This window comes from Bombus affinis, chromosome 1 (genome assembly GCF_024516045.1).
Source record: "Bombus affinis isolate iyBomAffi1 chromosome 1, iyBomAffi1.2, whole genome shotgun sequence".
NCBI lineage: Eukaryota > Metazoa > Arthropoda > Insecta > Hymenoptera > Apidae > Bombus > Bombus affinis.
In genome coordinates this window covers 1,696,020-1,712,855 of record NC_066344.1, presented here as the reverse complement: position 1 = coordinate 1,712,855, position 16,836 = coordinate 1,696,020, and the positions used below count along the sequence as shown (strand labels likewise).

The following is a 16,836-nucleotide window of genomic DNA, read 5'->3' as shown; positions in this document are numbered from 1 at the left end:
TACCAAAGAGCATTCCGCCAAGAATCCAACCGTGCGACGTAATGCCCCGCGAGGTAGATTCCAGCGAAGGTGCGGTATTTCAGGTCATCTCGCAACAAGAATGTTGTTGCATCGGAAAAAGGAGCCTACTTCCTTTGGCGAATCGCAATTGTGCAAACGAAATTAACGGCAAAGGTCGTCTTTGCGTTTTCTACGAACACGCTTATTTGTACCGCCTTAACGACCATTAATTACGAACGATCGTGTAACGAGCTCCTTGTCGGAATTTATTAATTCGCGTTTTAAGCGACTTTAAGAAACATACGTAGATAAACATTGTTGGAATCGACGAATCGACATATTTGTCGAAAGCTTAGAAATCTTCGAATCGTTCGTTCGATGCATGTCTATCGATCGATAGGTTCAGAATGTTGCCAGGATTGTTTCGCAAATCGTAAATTATGCTATGGCAATCAGCTAGCGTTGTATATCTGATTCGCTTAATGATCGGTCGTTTGGTTCATTTACGTGTGCCTTCGTTCGTTATTAACGCCAAAATCAATATTTTCAAACGCAACAATTCGGTTGTCTTGTGAAATCGTCTGTTCGTTTCAACGAAACGGATGCGATCACGGTGTCCTGACGAAGAGAACGTAGAACCTGTTCGTCGTAGGACAAACTTGAAATTAGAAATACCGATGGAAGACGAAACAGGTGGTAAATATTTTCGTAACATGAAATTTTGAGAACCTCGATATATCAGATTGGTTTTCTAATCCCTGTTCAATGGTGGCTTTGAAACCAGTCCGATTAATTTCTTTACGCTTCTCACTAGACGTTACGAACGTACGTGAAACGTGATTGTCATTATTAGCATTATATACTGGAAAATGGAATGCTAGGATTCTACGAGAAGAGCGCATGCTTGGGTCGGCTATTTAGTTCAAATTTTGCACATACTTAGTACATACCATGTGCGATAGCACACATCTGAACGCACGAACGGGCAATTCGAAATTTTGCCAGCAAGTCATGGCCGAGGAAGGAAGTTTATCGCGCATTTGCTACGATATACGTAGATATACACGCGACAAGCAAACTGTACGATCAATCGATTAATAAAAAAAAAAGAGATGTTAATGACCCTCGTTTACCTTATTACTCTTCTCTTCGCTTTGCCACCATATATGAGAAACGGAGGACTTTAACGTTACGATTTTCTCTCGCACACACGTCACCCACGCGAAACGAATCAACGACCAGAATTGCACGCGCAACCTTCGCAATCGCGAAGATCATCGCGTCACCGTTAAAACCGGCAATTATTCCCCGATACAAATTTTACGCGCGCATGAGGCAACAGCGGCAGCCAAGCCTCCGCGGAATCATTCACGGTAACCTCTCACTCTCTCCCTCTCCCACGTGTCTTCGTGGTATGGGACCGTAACGGCGGAACGGAGAAAGGAGAAAATCGTGAAAATCTCGCGCGAGTTAAACAGAGACGGACGTACGTGCGGGGCAGAAGGTGCGTCCGAGAAAGAGTGGAAGGTACGATCGGGAACGGCGATCCTTTCTTTCTCCTCTCCTTCTCCCTCTGTCTTCTGGTTTCTCTCTCGTCGGTTCACCTGAGAATCGGGGAATGTCCTCGTGGCGAGAGCAGTCGTCAGTGTCTCGGTAGACCTCCATCTGGAGCCAAGCTCTGTACAGGAAACGATCGACCGTGTTCGTTCGCGTGTCATTCAGTGTCACGTGTGACGTTGAACGTACGCTTGTCGGATACTGAAACGGAAACACGGTGCCGATGACACTGGGAATCCCGAAGGTAGACGAGAAATCACGGTGATCGTAGCCTCCGTCGCCGTCTGCGACGTCTTCCGGTCCCGCGTGTTTCCGATTCGATTTGCCTGCACGGTGATTCGATTGCCTCGCGCCGCCAACGTCTCACCGTGGTCCGGAAATCTTGCCACGAGAAACATCTTGCCAGTGGTATGTGCGACGCGAAGATTTAGAGGAACGGCGTCGAAATGTAAATAGATGTAATGAGAGAATTCCGGCAACGCAGCTTCGATCGTTCGACTCACGCGGAGCGCGACTTGTGATTTTTGAAGAGGAGTTTGGATAGGTGATTGTTAGAAAAGTGGTGCTTAATTGGATAGTTCGTAGGACGTGATCGCTTTTTCGTACGATGATTTGTTTTTCTTCTTTCTTTTAGACAGATTATTTAGACAGATAAATATCTTTATTGGCGTGTATATGCGCGTGTATGTTCAAGTACGATCCACGTCGATGCTACGATGTTCTACGATTCTTGTCTTTGCAATTAAAAATGATATCGCATTTTGAGCGACTTATAGTACACACGTAAGATCGACGACCTTGATAATATGAAATCGATATATGTAAGCGTCACGAGCGACATTTCTTTGAAAATCATGGGAATATTCCAAATTTACTTCCTCTTTGAGAACAAAGACTCTATGAAGACTCTCTTAAAAGATTTATTTCGTTCGACGCATAACATCATCCGCTTATCGTACCAACTGTTCCATCCTTTGTGCAATCGTAAATTTTCTATCGTTCTACACTTTGTGTAACCGTAAATTCCCCATCGTTATTGTAAAACGTAAACCGAAACACCTAAACCACCTGTTCTTCGACACTTTTCTCGATGATCTTTCGACCAACTTTAAACCAACGGCGATTAAACGGCGAGAAAGACGCGCGATGCTAAACGTAGGCCGTCACGACCAATTGATGACGGGCATTGTGCCGCTAATAGTCAGTTCGTTGGATGTTAAACGAGGCATAACTCTTTCGCCGCTATCCTGATGACACTGCATCAACACCACGGACTCAGCCGTTGGATCGCAGCGTAACGCGACCACGAAGGAAATTGTTCGAAATGACGGTGGGCTGAAAACCTCGATCGCGGTTCGCGATTTGCGTGCAATTTAATCGAACGATTCAACTGAATTAGACGCGCCGGATGATCGTTGCGGGGGCGCGATGTACGTGGCTGTAATCGGGGGGAAATAATTTGTTTGGTCAAGCACCAGTTACGCGAAATCTGATTGGCTGCAGATGATCGATTGGTTTACAGGCCACGCGGAGGAATTAGGCTGGTTATCGTTGCTAATCGTTCGACCGTGATTTCCATCGTGCGGTTCAATGAAAGGCGAACGATGCTGCTTGGCAAAAATTGACCACGTTGTTTGATCGTGTAAAACGAATATTTTATCGCAACAGATGAAATCTTCGTGATTAAATCCGTTTAAATCAGTGTTTAACCGTTGGGTAATCGATCGATGTTGTTTTGCTTGTCTGCTAATCGTGTCTTCAATTACGCCTCGTATCGCAACACAATGTTGCGAATTTCATTCCGGTGCAATTGGCGTTGATTTTTCCTTTAGCAACCAATTAAGGTAATTTCCGATAAAATCTCGATACTCGAAGTAATTGTAATGCACGAAACGTACACGAAGCATATTATATCGATACGTATAAAGATTAAAATTTCGAATAAATCGTTCGTTCGCATTACAATACGGTAAAACATGCTCCGGCGCGGGAAACTGACGCGGTTTTCTTCGATAAATCCGAGAGAGGTTGTGCAAGAACATTCGCGCCAGTCGTTCGTTTCCAGTTCGAGTTGCTGGCTACCAGTTTTCGCGCTCACCTTTAAGATCTGGGCCAGCAAAAATCGGGGACTTTGTCGGCTCACGACAGGAGTGGCTGCACGATGTTACACGACATAACGTATCGCGAGAAGCACGAAAGAGGCGGAAATCTTCGTGGGATGAAGGAGACTACGATTCCTCTTTGATACTAGGATTTCCCCTCCGTTTGCAAATCCACTCTTGCGTACGGTTTAAATTCGCGGAAATCTTCTCCGACAATTCCTTTCGAGGCAAAGGACAACACGTTCCGATCGTGCGATTTTAGGTTTCTCTTGTGATATCGAGGTATCCGATCATCTTAAAATAGGATATTTTTACGCATTGAGCATTTTTCTCAAGTTTAATTGCATTTTATTTGTGTATTCTTACTTTCACGTAGGTTGCGTAATGCGTTACGAATTTTGCGTTACTCTTATCTCTTCTTATGCAAATTATATAATATTTCATCGTGATATATACGTGATGTATCCACAATCCTAGAATACCGAAGCTCCTTCTTCTGGTCATTGAATTTTTCAAAGTATTATTTCAAAGAATTATTTTCTATTCTGTAGATTTTCTATTTTCAAGCTCTACTTCTTTACTCCATTGTGAACCTTCCGTACCTCTTTATGGAAAATATACTATATCACGAGATAAATAATTGAATATTTCAATCTCGGAGCTTCTTCTGGTCACTCTTTTCCGACGTATCCAGGTTCGTTTGTATTCTGCAAATATATCTTGAAAATTATCTTGAGTTCTATTTGTTCTCTTCTATATACGTAGTCTTACTTACGTCTTTCATGTAAAATACAATACATCAAAATATCGTGAAAATGAGATACACATTTTTATGTACAGTTATCGTACAGCTTATTATTATACTACTATACGACGATACGTAACGTTAAAAATACTCCATACTCACGACTTCTCGAACGACTAGTCGTATAAAATACACAAAAGATATTATAGGTGTATCGTATTACAGGAAACATGGCGCTGCTTGCGTTCTAACTGAATTTTGACGGCGCGTTAAGCCAGGCGCGTCCCCTAGAGGTCATTTCGATCATCGATTCCACAGCGTTAGATCACTTGTTGTCAGTCGTCGCGTGTTCTCGGAAACATTTCTGCGTCAGCGCCTTACTTTCTAACACGAAACGTCCAAATGTTTCCAAATCGTCGCACGAATATCCTACGACCTCGAGCGTCTTTGTTCGCTCGTTGGTATCGCGTACGCGTCGATCGAAGCTTCCAGTCGCGTGTCAACAGCGTTTGCCAGCGAATTTTTCGAACCGTTCCGTGTTTTCAGTGTGTCGTTTCGGTGTGTTCCAGCTGAAAGAAGTGTTGCACGAAGTCGACAAATTTTAAGCGGCGTTTCAAGTGCCGCAGGTGCAAAACAATCTTATGTGTTACATGCTGTGCAAGCGAAACGGTTGAGAGAAAGAGAGAGAGAGAAAGAAGAAAGGAGCGGGGGAGAACGCCGGGGGAGGAACTCCTTTAGCCAGCTCGAAGAAACGGTGAGTCAAACAGCATGATAAAGTTTAATGGCTCTTGCAACCGGAACTTTTGATGCACGACCGTACTGCAAGTGCTGTTATAGTTTTCAAGATGGCAGTTTCGTGACGTCACCGAATTCTTTATCGTCTATCAGTTTCGTTATCGTGATTAGACTGCGGATTTTTATGCAAATCTGTATGTTTGAGAATATTATTAAAAGGATAAACTCTCGGCAGAAAATTGTTTTATCTATCATGTATTATACACAACGCTATACTCTGGATACTTTATCTATTTATCATGTTCTATACAATTTCGTATTTTCAAATTTCCTATAAATGTATAAAAATCCGTGGTACAGTCATGATGGATGGTTGACGAACGAGCTACACCGGTCAGTTTCGTATCGTGAAAAAGTTTTAGTTTTACCGTCACCGTATAGCGGATTTAAGTTTTAAAACGGAATATACACTGGAACCTCCTATAACGCGCAAGTTTATTTTTACGTTTCGCGTTATATACGAATTCCGGGTTATAGGCCATAACGCGGATACCGAAATAAATTCTTTGAATTAACGTAACTAATGTTGTATAGAAATAACTGTCGCAGATAATACATAATTGATTCTATCTGTTTCGTTACAGTGTCTGTTCGTATTAACATACATTGGAATATGTAATTACGTATAATAATTCGTTCTCGATAATAATAATCGCGTGGAAATAATTCATTCGAAATACCAAGTTTAATGGGAAGAATAGAATATAAAAAAATGATATCAAAATAATCAAAATAGCAAAGTCCAAGGTAAAGTTACCGTTGAATAATACAAAAATTACGAAATCAATTAATTTTATTTAACTTTCGTACACTGTACGTGCTAAACTATGGACAAGCTTTTCTTGATAAAAAGCATACGAAATTGAAAACAAATGTTTCTACGTTAAATAAACGATCCAATGCATCCGTTTTCGCGTAGAATCTTAATTTTATTGTTCATTCGTTATGACAGAAATATATTCTTTAGGAACCAAACGATCAATCTGGATAGAGTCGATTAGTTTGATTTTCATATTACTCGAATGACTAAATTGACCAGTTATAAGTAGGTAATTGTAACTATAAGTTTTTCTCGATAATCGAAAACGATAAGCAGTTGAGCAGACAACCGACAAGTAATGAAATAAACCGAGAATTATTTCCGTTCGCTGGAAAGTAACTTTCTGCGGCAGTGGAACTGTATTTGATAATTTTGATATACGAACCGTACGAGGTGGAAAATTAATAAGGGGCGCTGGAAACCTGGTGATATATAATACGTGGAGTTTCGTTTCGTTTCGAAGTAGCTTGACGGAAATTTACAAACGTAATTACGTTTTGGAACTTTATTTAATTCGCTCGTACGTTTGAATCATTTTTAACGTTTTATCCATAACAAGAGAAATTGAATTTCGCGTTTGGTTCGTTCAGAAGAATGCCAGAAGAAAGAAAGTTGTATTTTCTTATATAAGGTCGGTTAATTTATTCTAATATTTCATTTTTAGTTAGTCACAAGTTACTCGCCAAACACGTTCCGCTTATTCCTTCTGTAAGACTAGTTTACAATCTAACACTTGTTCCAAAATGTTGTCGGAAATATTGAAATTTTTACGCTTTTCCTCACCAACGAGTTATTGCTTCTATCACGTAAAGGTACTCTCGGGAGCTATGCAGTTTCCGTTGAAATTATGATTTCATATAGTATCCGTAATAGTAGGAATATTTCAAACGTATAAAGTTACTCTTCCTTGATACTGTTTCTTGCGTGTGTACGTTGAAACAACACCGGCGCGTCGCGTAACAAGAAAGAAGATGGTTCCTTTTGTCAAGCTAAAGCGACGCGACACGATAAATTTTCATTGGGTGGTGTCCCCGTTCTCGAAGAATAAATCTGAGAAACAAATGAACGCACGTGTTTGCACATATGTATGCGCTCGGATGAAATCCTATATGATAAAAGTTAGCTGTCAGTTGTAGCAACAAGTATTAATAGTATTTATTTCATTTAGAATTTTATTTCCTTGGAAAAGATCTTTTTACTAAACGTTCCGGAGTTACAATATTATTTGTTATTTCAATTATTGGATTGGCAACTAAGCGATTGCGGATCTCGGCATTACCACCTAATGACAAAATCCGCGATCGCTTAGTTTCCAAACCAATAATTGACAATATAGTTCTATAGTTACATAATATGCATGATAAAATAAGAAAGAAAATACGAAGTGAAGGTTTTATTTAATTTAAAACCTAGTTAACATTATCGTGTACAATTTCTTGCCATTTTGATAACAGTTTGCCATTTTGATCTTCGTAAAACGATTTTAATAAATCACGCGTTCTCCACGAAAACGAACGAACAAAATTCACTTAACCCGATACTTATTTACTCGAACCATAACCGAGAGAAGTCCCTGTAATAAAAGACACTCGAACGTACGGACTGCTTTTATTTCCGTTTTCATTTCCACCGAAGAAGTGGAGATCCCATACTGAGAAAAACCTTGTACAGAGATGCTTCGTGTTAGCATAATTAATCCACATTTTTACCGCTAAAGTTCTCAAGTACCCTTCACAATTTAAAAACCTGATCCAAACAAATCTTTGTCCGAGCCCTATTTTTCAGTCGTGTTCGCTAAAATATGAATCTACGTAAATATCCGTATTTTAGTAGCGACGAGTACGAAAAAATTGTGTACGTCGAGTGGGTGCTGAGGCGAAAAGTTTGAACAAGCAAATGAAAAATGTGATAATACATCGATCAGTTACAATCGTACTTTTCTAGAGAGCGATCCCGGTTTACTTCGCATTTTTGCCAACGCATCAAAAAGCTAGAACCCAAGCGGAAACGCGTTTCGCTCTAATTTGAATATTTCCACGTGCGACGCGTATTCTGCGCAGCTTCGCGTTTCCAAACTTTCCTTCGAATATATAAAAATCGAATGAAACGTAGGATCCAGACAGAAATTTCTTTCGCTCTTCTTTGCATATTTCATGTATCTTCGTATATTACTGGTATGCAGCTTCCTTTCTCCAATTGTTAGATTTCCCGTAAATGCATAAAAATTCACGGTCTAATCATGACGAATATAAACCGGAAGCAGGATACGGGGCGCGAATCGACGAGGCCAGACGCCAATGAACGAATTTACCGAACATTTGCCTGCTAATTCACCTATGCAAGCCGTGTAATCCGGTTATGTTGTTGAAACCGCAGGAATGTGCGGCTACGTACCTGTGCGGCTAATAGTACCTCTCCTATTCTACGTGTATATACACGTGTGCACGCGTCTATGCGCGTGTACACGGCCAAGTTTCGTACGTACGTCAGTCGCGTGGCCGGTATGCGCGGCTCGACCACGGACAAAAGGGTGAGAAAGAAAGGAACTGGGTCAATGTGATTTCGCGAACTCTTTCCCTAGGCGCGATCGCAATTTAACTTCTACGACCGCGTGTTCTATGTTGTTCGTTGTGTTTTACGAACCATCGTTATCCCATTTCGAGCTCTTCTGCTCGACGCGACGTTTACGCGAAAACAAGCCCTTTAATCGGTTTAACTCGAACGATTTTGAGCAACAAACGAATTGGTGGGATTTATCGCGTTTAATTACAAGCGTTCTCGCCTTCTGTTTGTTCGCAGTTGAATATTTGATACCGGCAAAGGTGTCTGTTCTTCTTGTCTGATCACTTTCACTCGGTGACAATATTTTGCCCCTTGTTTGACCGACGCTTGGCAAATGGATCGACGTACACGCTGGAAGAACTTGAATTCCAACTGGTCTTGATATCGTCTTTCTTCGCGGATAGAACGTGTCCTGCCTACGCGAAATCATATCGAACGGGTTAGATTAGTACGAACAGGAACGGTCGTAACGTTACCTTCTATTTACGTAAAAGAGGAAGAAGACGAACGCGAGCTGGAATTTAATTGCAACTGGTTGATGGCCGGTCGCAAGAAAATCTAAACTTTGTACGTATAAACTTTATTATATGTACATAGAAAGTGGTGTATATAACAAAATGGGGTATGAGATAAAAACGTATGTGAAGATTGGCTACTGCAATTGCATGTCCTGCAGAAACAAAGGAAATTCTTGCTCCTTTCTAATCCATTCTTGTGCAATTGATATATTTTTCACTTTTCCATAACGATGATCGCAAGTTAGTTTTACTTTTCATGACTTCTGACAATACTTACGATTGGAACGATAAAAGCATAAATAGTAATAACCGCTTTATTTAATTTATACTTCGTACAGGATAAAAAATATGATTATTACGATCGAAAGAAATTTTGTACGATACGAGTCACGCGAAACGATCGTTTTCGCGTTTGTCGTGTAACAATTTACATTTATTCAGTGCGTAATCATTGAAGGATGCTTTAATAGAGAAAATACCTGGAATATCATCACGAACGTAACTTTAAATTAACCGAACTTAATACTGCCGATCGTCGTTCAGCCGACGAGTATCGCGATTTACATCGGTTACGCGGATGAACTAAATTTTCATTCAGGGGGTGAAAATCGTGAATGGGGTGGTCGGAGGTAGAAAAAAATCGGGAATAGGGTGCAACGAAATGCCATGGCTCGACTCGATTATCGATTCCGCATCCCCTCGAACTCTCCGTTACGTGTTCCGCAATCGAATTGGCCGGTTTGCCGGGGCTTGCCGAACGTTTGCCCGCCAATTTACTTAGGCACGACGTGCGTGAACCTGCGACAACCTCGTTAACGTTATCGGGTACACGGTAACGTGCAAATGCGCTGCGATTATCGCCGAGTGCAAATTGCGCCGCTTAGCCTATCCCCGAGGTTAAAATTTTCCCGTTTCACATTCTCGATGTAACAGGTTCCGCGAAATTAAGAAAGAATTCGAAATTGGCTTTATACGATAGTTTCTTTGGTATCGATTCAGAAAGTTTGAAGGTTTTTGTGAAATATAAGATCTTGGTAATAACATCAGCGTTTACAATATGCAGAGGATTTCCGTTTTACGATATTTTAAGAGAAAATATTTTCGTTCTATGGATTATATTTTATTTAAATCGGATGCAGGAATCTAAAGTTTGACGTTGAATGGCTGACGGTTTATTTATCTTTGCACGTGTATTGCGATAAATTATTATTTTTGAGTGAATAATATATCAATCGCGAGATCATTTATCATACTACATATTCTTGTTGATAAACGTTTTCGAATAATATTTTAACGAGTAATTAAACGAGGCTCCATATAAATATTAATTATTCGAGTCCAATAATTAAAAAGGTACGAAAAATGCTTCTGCCATTCGTTGTATTAGATTACGCACAGTAGAAGCAACTCGTCGTTTGGTAGGGTCCGTTTCCAAGAATTTATGAATTATGTTACTTTCTCAGACGGACAAAAGTTGGCGAACTGTCGGGATAACTTCATCCCATAAGGACAGAGTACGTGTGAGTTTAGATAGGAAAATGGCAAGCAAACGTCATGGCAAGTAACATAATCTGAAAGAAGAGTCAGAGAGAGAAAAGAAGAACGTAGTGGAAGAGAAAGCTTAGAACGGACGGTACATTGAGTGTTGGATTGTCAGAAATTGATTATCGAACGCCTAACTCTATCAAGAATTGCATTAGCGTTCGCTATCGTGTTAAGAGCTTTTCTCTAAGCGAGAATAGGGGAGAAAGTCTTTCCGACGTTATCCTCTTGAAAGATTTGAAAAGCATATGCGTCATCTAATTCCAAGATACTTGCCAGCCGCGGAGTAATCGTAGAGTGAAATCTCGAGTGGAAGTGAAATCATAGTAACGTAATCAATCATATGGTGATTAATTAAGTTGCCCAGTTTATCATTAAGATTTGTAGTTCCTGTTAGGTTTCCCTGCGCGACGCAGAAACCATTTCGAATATCGTGTTGATTTCGAATTGATATGAACGTAGCGACGTGTCAACGATTATAGCAATTAGCTAGCATTTTATCGTGAATTCCGGAATAATATTTAACGGGACATAAATATCAGAGGTTTCTGGGTCGAGTTTCGAGTAACAATCCAGCACGATTGTTAATTTCCGGCTTGAACGTCGTATCGCGATTATCCTTAGGTGCAAATTGCACCCAATCTCTTGATACCTCGAAACGGACTTTAGAGTTCTCTGACGTCTTAATGGCCTTGGCTCGCGCTCGTAGCTTCGTTACAGATTTACACAGCCCCCGCTTGGGAACGAAGTTAACTTCTAGCTTAACTGCGGTCGCGAATCTCGTGTTTTGTTTTCTTCGCGGCCGCAACTTCGTTGGACTAGGTCCGAACGAAATTAAGAGAACGCTCACGACTTCGTAGCGTGGTGACCGGCGGATCGAGTAGTTTTACTTTAAATCATGAACGTAAAATCATGTTCGATCTCGCGTTTTGTAATAACACGGAGTCCAACTGTGGAATTATTTATGGGACTGGATAGTCGAATATTTGTCAAGTCTGAATCACAAGCATTTTGATTTTTAAGCAATTTGTTATGGCAAATCGACAAATCTTTATTTATTTTCAAATCGTTCAATTTTGCTAATTAATTGTTTCTTTTAAGCCACGTTATCGACACGCGGTGGGGAATTATATGGTTAATAGGAAGATAAATTAATAATTATAAAATACAATGGTATTTCTATTTAAAAAATTGAAAGCTACTATGCTAAATCAAAAATACTAAATACGAAATCCGATCATGCGCAAGATAAATAAATTCGATATTTGAATTGGCAAACGACTTACGATTCACCATATAGCACAGTACGTATCTCGTTGTAATATCCAGTGGAAGGATAATAAGTTGAGAATAATATTGCAGAGATGAAAAGGTGGAAAGTAATTTTCTTTCAGCGAAAAAAGCTTACCGACGCAATTAAACGATTTGACACTTAACCGATAGAGATCGAACGGTGTATAATAATATTTAAATATAATTTACGCGACATTTGTATGACAATAATTAACGTAGAAGTGAAACATTCTGAAATTAGATCGCAATTCGGTTAACAACGAAATACCGGTATTTATGTCGCTGTGCATATTGCATCGCGTGCTTTTCCCTGCATCGATGTAATAAATTGAATCTCGATTCCGATTGTTTCCCCCGTTGTTAAATATTTACAAAGCTCCGACGCGCGTACTATGTATGTTTTTTCCTGCAATTTGTTCCCAAGCAAACAGAATCGGCGAACGTTCATCAAAATTGCATAAATTTTATCTCAACTGACTAACCAATGCACCGTCCTTTTTTTACAAATTATCAACGTATCGACAACCGTAATCTTCGATTCGGCATATTCGTTGCGTAAAAACGTAAAAAAGCGAAGGGTTGTATCGATCGCCATTATTTGGGAACATTTCGTTAATATCGCAATATCGCGGTTACTCTTGTCAGATACTTGATTTCGATATTCGTCGAACAGTGATCGATTTGACGTGTGAATTTATATTGCATCTCGTTTGCAATGGGTAGATCTGTAGGGCTGAATTGGTTCAAATAAGTTGCTCGATAGAGTGGAATGCCAGTTGTTCAAATATCGATTATTGGATGTTTGATTCGATTAAATGTCGAGTGCTGGTTCGATTACTCCCAATTATTTATACGATAAACTGTCCTGTCTGCGTCATCGTTAACTTATTCCTCGCCAGGTTAACCTTACGATTCTATCAACCAATAAATCTAACACTAAGTTTCATTAAGTTTGTATCAAATGTCGAGTAAACGTTAGGATATTAAAGTTTCATCCACGTTCTACGTATTCAAGTTCTGTTAACCGTCAGTCAATCTCTTCGACGTAATACGATAATCCCTCTAGTTGAACATTACTCACTTTCGTACGTGTCGTTTTATTTCTCTTACAAATGAATTACGTATATCATATTTCTATTCGTAAGAACCGAAACCGCCAAGATCGGTCTATTTTTATTAACTTCGTATTATAAAAAATAAGACAGCACTCGGTTAACACGCGAGGAAAGATTTATATGAAATTGTCCGGCCCATCAACGTTTCGCTAATCACGAATCGTGAAGGATTTTACTCACGAATCGCAGAACACGTCGCCGAAGTTGGATCAGAATTCCCGTAATCTCGGCATCCTTATTTGCATACCGTCTTATGTCAGCCAATCTGGCGCAACAAATACTATAATTCTCGTTACCGCGATACTCGTCCCATTTCCGACACCGCAAGTGCGACAGCAAACAGTTTGAAACGGAACCAGTCGAAACGACTGAGGAAGCGGAGGTCGTGCGTTAAACCGCGAAACGTCGCGGAATAATTGTCATTGCGGTTTCGCGCTTGTCATCGAACCCGTCATTATATCGCGTTCCACGTTGTTTCGCGGGCACAGCGAATCCTGTCATTTTCTCCACGCCGTCGGTCGTCCCTTTCCACTCTTTTCTCTGCCCCTTCTGATTTATCCTTCGTCACGTCCATTATCGTTTCTCGCGACTCGTCTTTAATAAAGCGACACCAGAAGGGTTCTCGAGGTTCGAGCATAAATTTTCGAGCCATTCCTAAATGTAGGACGTTATTTCTCCGCTCTGCGATCTACTCGAGGACGCAGATGCTGTCCATTTCTAACGGAAACCCTCTTTCCTTCACTTTTAAGTCGATACGGAACTTCTGTGTTTCCTTGTATAATATATAGGGTCAGCGAAGAGCTCGTCGTATTTGTCGACTAAACGTTAAAGAGGAAATATCGTAGTGGCGCTAGAAGATGGAAGAAGTACGAAGAATAAGGGTTTCCGAGGACTACGAGAAATTTTACCGTGAGGAAGTAAATAAGTCACAATTATATCGTTATCATTGTCAATCACAGCATGATTTTTTTTTAATATTCTGAGCTTATAAAATTTGTTTAGAGTGGTCTTTTAATCGAAAGGTACCAAAGTTTAATCGAATTTTAACGAGAAGATAGTTATACTTTTCTTTATTTTGAATTAATTAATACGCGAATAAAGGACAGTGTAGATAATAAATAATGAAATTCGTAGTCACGCGGTGATCGAGATTGGTATTTTATTTAAGGAACAGCTCGGTGAAGGTGAACAAAGTTTCCGTCTTAACTCGATCCATTCGGGTGAAAATGCTTTAGGTGAAAAATAAAGTTCGAAAATTGACGATTATTTTCGTGAAAGAAAACACCCCACCGAGCGAGTTGAACATTTTTTGTCGAGCGTATAAAGTAGCTTTTGTCAACGTTTTTTGGACGGAAGTGGCGATTCGTTTGAATATTCAAAGAACCTTTTAAAAATGCTGTAAAATTCACCGATCCGTTATAAATTGAAATTTTGAGCAAAATCATCGCGAACGAAAAAGAAGCAACTGTACCGAATGCTTCTCAAACATGTTAAATAATACAATGGACGAAGTAATTAAAAAACTGACCATTTTATTTTTGCACGGGAAAGTCAATCGCAAAGTTCCACGATAAATTCCAGTCGATTTTCGTGATAATCGATTTCACGTCGGCGTGTTGATCGCTTAAAAATTCATGCTCGACTATGGTCAGATTATTCAAACGATGTTACGTCGAAGTCTTTTCAAAAGTAATCACAGTTATAGCGACTTCTACGTTTATTCAGGCTGCCGGTCGATTAATCGATTAATGGTATCGTCGATTTTAATTCGTACTTTCAATATCATTGCGTCGCGTCGCTTTGCTGAAAGAGCGACACGTAAAAATACATTTCTCAGGAAACAAAATTTGAAACGAAAAACTCGAAGTATGAAATTATCGACGATTCAACTATTTAGCAGTGAACAAATCGTCTTCCTCTTACGATGTTATTGAGATATGTATAATTTTGTGTGCTTGACTAGATTGACCGCGTAGTAGTGATACATGTATGTGAATATGAGTGTATGGAAGTATGCGTGTACACGGCGTTTCGGAAACAAAGGAATGTAAACTGTTTTCAGTTAACAGTTTGGTATGGAAGAAGGCGAGACGCGTGCAAGTGTGTATCGACGAAGATCCTGGAAATCGTTTATTAAATAAGTCTAAAACTATTTTAATATGAATTCTAAGCGTAAATTCATTGTTCCTATACCATTATTTCGGCAATTAAGATCCAAAATTCTCAACAGATATAATATCCTTCAGGGTGTCTCGCAAAGTATCCCTTGCTATTAAAAAATGAGTAGAACGTTTTTTCATAATTTCATAATTCTGTGAACTCGTTGCCCTCGTACCAAATCTGTCAATATCGTAACATCAGCATAGAAACAAGGAAATTTTCAATATTCAACAACAAAGTATCCAATAATTACCACCGAATATTATTTTCCTGCGAATATTAAAACAGGTATTATTTTACGTTGCGTATGATAAACATGCGGTAATTAAATTCTCATTATCATTAAGTTTTTCTTCGCGTTTCGTATCGAAATTCGAAATATTTACCAGGAGCCAAAGCTTGCGGCTCATTTGATAAATAACGCGATAATTAACAATGATGTTTAAAAGTCATTTAACCCGCCGCACCGTCGGACGCATTTTATCAGTGCGATACGTAACCGATCGAATGCTGTCGGAATAAATTCAAATTTATTCTGGACACGGTGAGGCGGCCGAATCGACGTGCAAGCGTGGACCGTTTAAAAATTCACGGCCCGACTCTGTGGTCAGAATAAAAATTTCCAGCGACGCGGCCGGACGATGAAGGTGTCGTTGCGTCGATTGTAGAAACAACGAGTGCCGTGCGATAATTGCTCCGCGATCGACGCGCGTACCGTGCACGCTGTTCCGCGTATATGCCGACTGCCACGTTTAATTGCGCCTATCTACGTTACGAACCACAGCGATATATTCAATCGCTAATACCTTCTAATGCTCGCTGACGAGCCACGCTCGCTCCTTTCTTCGCCCCTGTCACGTAAACGGTGTACGATAATTTCTCTCTTCTCCCTCTTTTCGTCCTTCTTTTTATGTCGTTTCTGCGTCATGCTACTGTTGAGAATTGTGGATTTTAATCGTCGAAATAAATATGTAAGAACATTTAGATTGCATTTGGGATTGATATCAAAATAGTTTTAGATTTATTTAATATGTGATTTACAAGATATTCGTCGATTGCATTTGCACATGTCTCAGCACTCTCTTTGTCTCACCATCTTCTATACCACGCTACCAACGCAGTTGCGTTCATCCGTTTTACGAGACTCTGTGCACGCACATATTCCCATACTATGTGTGTCACTATTACGCGGCTAATCTAGTGTAGCACACAAAATTACACACATCTCAATAGTTACATTATGGTTAAAGTGGATTAAAGCGTATTGGGACAAACTGGTCTTTCCGATAAGTGAAACGTCTGAAGAGTGCGTATACATAAATCATAAAAAAATTATATATATACGTTATATATTTAGATATATTGATATTATGAGTTGATCGAACATTTCGATCATGTTCTCCTCGTTGCGTTTACATGGTAACGATGGAATGAAAGACTGTGGAATTTTGCAGCATTATGGCTAAATTAGCGGTTCTCTTTATTGGAAGGTAATTACGTGTTTACTTGTTTGTTGATGTTGTTTAGCGCGTACAGTGAAATTTGTTCGAACGGAATTTTACTTATTTTCTGTGTGATTGTGCTATGTAAATGTAGGATAAATTTGTGACATTTTATTTAATGATAT

At 39.7% G+C, this 16,836-nt stretch overlaps 1 protein-coding gene across 6 annotated transcripts in view; it reads left to right on the top strand.

The window, feature by feature from the left end:
• LOC126915950 (uncharacterized) overlaps window positions 1–16,836 on the top strand; it is a 196,747-nt gene that overhangs the window by 33,826 nt on the left and 146,085 nt on the right. For 3 of the 6 annotated variants that reach the window (XM_050721223.1, XM_050721185.1, XM_050721194.1), the window contains exon 2: window positions 4,974–5,158. The gene's annotated coding sequence lies outside the window, so the exon portion shown is untranslated. Of the gene's footprint in view, window positions 1–1,651; window positions 1,966–1,988; window positions 2,006–4,973; window positions 5,159–9,129; window positions 9,149–16,836 lie in introns of those variants that run through there. The other 3 variants (XM_050721204.1, XM_050721215.1, XM_050721233.1) reach the window with 3 other exon arrangements.